At 45.4% G+C, this 5848-nt stretch overlaps 1 pseudogene; it reads left to right on the plus strand.

Moving 5' to 3' along the window:
• Positions 1–5848, plus strand: part of LOC111980055 (SH2 domain-containing protein 3C-like) — a 141543-nt pseudogene that overhangs the window by 133926 nt on the left and 1769 nt on the right.

Genomic DNA, 5848 nt, shown 5'->3' on the forward strand with positions numbered 1-5848 from the left:
CATATTGTCCCATCTTAGTATTGTTTTACCCTAATTCTGACTAAAACTACACACCTCATTAATTATACTTTTACTGACTAAACCTAAACAAACCCATCAGATAATAAATGTATGATTCTAATCAATTTCATACAGTTATAAGGTTTCAGAATGGGAATTATTTCATCATTATCTTTCAACATTTAAATTACTTTAACAAATACAGATACCCAAAAAATGACTAAAGTAGTACTTTAAAGTATTTTTACTTAATTACTTTACACCACTGCTCAATTGAGATAAGTTCCACACTGCCCCCGTAGGGCTGCACGATATGGGCAAATAATCTAGGACTTATCTTTAACCAAATGTTGCAATTGCGTTTTTACTTGCGAATTAGAGAAAACTGTTGGAATCATGGAAATAGAATGACTATTCTAATTCTATAGTTAGAATGAAATAGTGGGCACTTTGAATACAGTGTTGTTTGAGATGACAACAAATTAAAATGCCAGGGAGGAGTTATTGTGACAGGGTAGGAACTAAAGTGTTGATAAGTGTTTCCTAGGGGACTCTATAAGCTTTGGTACATTGCATGTTTTCTCTTAACTACTTCATGTAGCTAAACATACTCTTGCTTTGCATATTCCTCTTTGATTTAGAAGATCAATCAATTTCAATCAAATGTATTTATAAAGCCTTCTTACATCAGCTGATGTCACAAAGTGCTGTACAGAAACCCAGCCTAAAACCCAAACAGCAAGCAATGCAGGTGTAGAAGCACGGTGGCTAGGAAAAACTCCCTAGAAAGGCCAGAACTAGGAAGAAACCTGCTCAGAGCATCTCTACCACTCCTGCTGTTTCTAGAGAGTTGAAAACAGCAGGTCTGGGACAGGTAGCACGTCCGGTGAACAGGTCAGGGTTCCATAGCCGCAGACAGAACAGTTGAAACTGGAGCAGCAGCAGGTGGACTGGGGACAGCAAGGAGTCATCAGGCCAGGTAGTCCTGAGACATGGTCCTAGTGCTCAGGTCCTCCGAGAGAAAGAAAGAGGGAAAAAMAAAGAAAAAGAGAGCGAATTAGAGAGAGCATACTTAAATTCACACAGGACACCGGATAAGACAGGAGAAATACTCCAGATATAACAGACTGACCCTAGCCCTCTGACACATAAACTACTGCAGCATAAATACTGGAGGCTGAGACAGGAGGGGTCGGGAGACACTGTGGCGCCATCCGACGATACCCCCGGACAGGGCCAAACAGGCAGGATATAACCCCACCCACTTTGCCAAAGCACAGCCCCCACACCACTAGAGGGATATCTTCAACCACCAACTTACCATCCTGAGACAAGGCTGAGTATAGCCCACAAAGATCTCCCCCACGGCACAACCCAAGGGGGGGGAGGCGCCAACCCGGACAGGATACTGTTGCACAAACAACATGCTGATTTAGGTCTACACCGTCACTGGTGTTATCAGGCTGTATTAGCTAGCTACGTTTGCTCTTACTCAGTACATGCATTAGCTAGCTAGCTATTAGCATTAGCGGCTAACAATTAGCGTATCACAAGATTTAGGACAACTTMCTAAGAAAAGACAAACTAGRTGTTTGCTGATGTAAGAAACACAAGCTAATAGTGTCATTATAGAACYCTAGTGGATTTATATTAAGAAGCAAAGTGYAWACAGCATCGTTGTCATCAACATTGTTGTATGTGCTGCATTGACCATGCAGACTGAACGCAAGTGTCTCGTGGTTYAGGAACAGCATGCGCTCCTTGAGTGGCAGGAAGCATAGCTATGTCTGTGTGGAAAGTGGCACGGAGAGAGAGAGCTGAGAGAGATGACTCAAGTAGCGAAGTAAACTATAAAAATTGACATTACACATGGCGTATCACATTTAACAAACCACGCATTGGTTTCCCTGCYTCAATACCGGTATATCATAAAATATGGTAAACCGCCCACTATTTACTCTACTCATTATTTGGTAACATTTGAATTAAGAGACAATTAACCACCAGTCTCAGTGACCATGAATACATTAAATTACAAATGACAGTATTATGTTCAACATCTAGTGTTTTATCTTGCGACTTGGCCCTGTTGGAAATCACTGGGATAATGAATGCCTATTCTACCTTCTATAAGTTAGATAAATAGATGGGCTAGGAAAGAACTCGCCTAGAAAATGGCCCCAGACCGTATGGACAAAGAACTCTTTTAAGCAGGAAATCCAGGACTAGTGAGGTGGCAGTCCTCTTCGTGATGCCGAGGTGGAGAATTAAGCTAGAACAGAGTGGCCAAGAATGTTCAATATGTTCATAGATGACCAGCAGGGTCAATAATAATAATCACAGTGGTTGTCAAGGGTGCACAGGTCAGGCGCACCTCAGGAGTAAATGTAGTTGGCTTTTCATAGCCGAGATTCAGAGCATCTCTGACCACTCCTGCTTGTTTCTAGAGAGGTTGAAAACAGCAGGTCTGGGACAGGTAGCACGTCCGGTGGAACAGGTCAGGGTTCCATTAGCCGCAGACAGAACAGTTGAAACTGGAGCAGCAAGCTAGGTGGACTGGGGACAGCAAGGAGTCATCAGGCAGGTAGTCTGGACGAATGGTCCTACGTGCTCAGGTCTCCGAGAGAAAGAAAGAGGGAAAAAGCAAAGAAAAAGGAAGCGAATTAGAGAGAGCATACTTAATCACACATGGACGCGCGGAAGACAGGAAGAGAATACTCCAGATATAACAGACTGACCCTAGCCTCCGAGACACATAACTACTGCAGCATAAATCTGGAGGCTGAGACAGGAGGGGTCGGGAGACACTGGTGGCGCCGTCCGACGATACCCGGATAGGCCAAACAGGCAGGATATAACCCACCCACTTTGCCAAAGCACAGCCCCACACCACTAGAGGGATATCTTCACACAACTTACCATCCTGAGACAACTGAGTATAGCCAAAAGCTCCCCACGGCACAACCCAAGGGGGGGGAGGCGCCACACGCGAACAGGATTAGTTGCACCAAACAACATGCTGGATTTTAGGTCTACACCGTCATGTGTTATCAGGCTGTCATTAGCTAGCTACGTTTGCTCTTACTGTCAGAACGCATTAGCTAGCTAGGCATATAGCATTACGGGCTAACAATGTCAGGTTATCACAAGATTAGAGCAACTTTCTATGAGTAAGAAAGACACAACTAAGCTGTTTGCTGATGTAAGAAACACAAGCTAATAGTTGTCATTATAGAACACTAGTGGATTTATATTAAGAAGCAGAAGTGAATACAGCTCGTTGCATCAAACATTGTTGTAGTGTGTGCATTGACCATTGCAGACTGAACGCAAGTGTCTCGTGGTGAGGACAGCACATGCGCTCCTTGAGTGGCAGGAAGCATAGTCTAGTTGTGTGGAAAGTGGCACGGAGAGAGAGAGCTGAGAAGAGATGACTCAAGTAGCGAAGTAAACTATAAAAATTGACACTTACATGAGCTATCACATTTAACAAACACGCATTGTTTTCCGTTCTCCTGCGTACAATGAAACCGATATAACATAAACTCATATAGTGGTAACGCATAATTAGTCTACTCTTATTGGTAAATTTGAATAGAGACAATTAACCACCAGTCTCAGTGACCATGATACATTAAATACAAATGACAGTAAACCCTTTCTCTCTCCTTTTCTCTTCATGCTCTCTCCTCTCTCTCTGTCTACATGTCCTTCTCCCCTCTCTCTCCTGTTACATGTCCTCTTTCCCTCTTCTCTCCTGTCTAACATGTCTCTCGTCCTCTTTCTCCTTCCTCTGACAATTCCTCTCTCCTCTTTCCGTCTCATGTCCTCTCTCCCTCTTCTCTCCTGTCTACATCCTCTCTCCTCTTCTCCCATGTCTACATGTCCTCTCTCCCTCTTCTCTCCGTCTACATGTCCTCTCTCCCTCTTCTCTCCCTCTACATGTCCTCACTCTCCTCTTCTCTCTCTGTCTACATGTGCTCTCTGCTCTCTCTGTCTCTTCTCTACATTTCTCCTCCTCTTCTCTCCTGCTCTCTCTCTCTCCTCTCTACATTCCTCCGTCTTTCTCTCTCTCCTCCTCTTCTCTCGTCCTTCTACATTTCCTCCTCCCCTCTCCTCTCTCTTACATTTTCTCCTCCCCTCTCCTCTCCATTTCCTCCCTCCCCTTCTTCTCTCTCCATTTCTCCTCCTCTCTTTCTCTCTTTCTCCCTCCCTCCCCCTTTCTCTCTCTCATTCCCCTCTGCCTCTCCTCATATTTCATCTCTCTCCATCCCCTCTCGTTCTCTATGCATGTCCTCCCCCCTCTTCTTCCACCTCTCTCTCTCCATTCCTCCTCTCTTCTCCATTTTCCTGCCTCCTCTTTCCTCCTCTCTTTCGTTTCTCTCTTCTTCTTTTCTCTCTACATTCCCCGTCCTCTCCTCTCTCCACTCTTCTAATATCCTCCGTCCCCTCTCCTTCTCTCCACTCCTTCCTACATATCTCCGTCCCTCTCTCTCTCCACCTCTCTCTAGCATATCCTCCGTCCCTCTTCCCTCTCACCATCTCTCTACCGATATCCTCACCATCCCCTCTCCTCTCTTCCACTCTCTCCTACATCTTCTCTCATCCCCTCTCCTCTCTCCACCTTACTCATAACATTTCCTCCTTCTCCTCTCTCACATTCCCGCTCTCTACTTCATCGTTCCTAATTCTCCTCCCTCCTCTCTCCATTCCGCCATCTCTCTCCATCGTTGCTCCTATCCTCTCTTCCTCCCTCCCTGTGTTTGTGTCCATCCTCTGTCTGTTGTGAAGGTTGCTATGGATAACTGGTGTTCCGAGGGGATGCAGAGGATGATGGGAGTGGGGTCCTCAGCACTGGAGTTGTTGATCTCTTCTCCGGACACCAAGTGAGACTGGGATCTACTGGAGCGGTAAGTGGTTCGGGTAGTAAAGGGTTTACGCTGTGGTTGAAGGCTAGGGTTATGGGTTGGAAACCGGAATGTGCGTTAGCATGAAGCTTCTAGGGTTAGGATAGGGTTGTGGCTTGATGCTGTTGTCTCATCTCATTCTTTCCTTGTCCTCATCCCCTCTCCTCCTCCTCCTCCCTTATCCCTACAGGTTCTGTATACTTGATGTCTAGTAATGCAGTGTGGACCTGCTGGGCTGTACAGTGCCAGTAAAGAGGAGAGGGCTGCTCTTGCTCCATAAAACATCCAGCTGGCTGCTGAACTTCAAGAGCACTGGGAACATGTTTGGCTTTCGCTGCTGTTGATGGAGAGCCTGGGACGCTTCCCACAGGTATGACTAACCATGTACAGTACACACACACACACACACACACACACACACACACATCAGGGACGGTTGTACACACAACACACACCACAGCACACATACACACAACACCACACACACACACACACACAAACACACCCACACACACACCCACACATTCACACACAACACACCACACAACACACCCAACTCACACATGCAGTAATACACACCAGTAAATACACCAAGTTAATACCACACATACAACACCAATAATGTAGAGGTACATCATTATCTATATTGAATATAACTTGTCGCATGCTGTATATCTTCTCTTTCTCTTGCTCTTTCGTCTCTCTTAATCATCATCTCCTCTCTCGCTTCTCTTCTCTTCTCTTTCGTCTCTCTTCCTCTCCTCTCTCTCTCTTCTCTTCTTTCATCTCTCTTCTCTCCTCTTTCTCTTCTCTTTCGTCGTCTCTCTTCCCTCCTTCGTCTTCGCTCTTCTGTCCTCTCTTCTTTTCTCTTCTCTTTCGTCTCCTCTTTATCGATCTCTCTCTTGTCCTCCTCTCTTCTCTTTCTGGTCTCCTCTCTCCCT

The sequence above is a fragment of the Salvelinus sp. IW2-2015 genome, linkage group LG20 (assembly GCF_002910315.2).
Source record: "Salvelinus sp. IW2-2015 linkage group LG20, ASM291031v2, whole genome shotgun sequence".
Lineage (NCBI taxonomy): Eukaryota > Metazoa > Chordata > Actinopteri > Salmoniformes > Salmonidae > Salvelinus > Salvelinus sp. IW2-2015.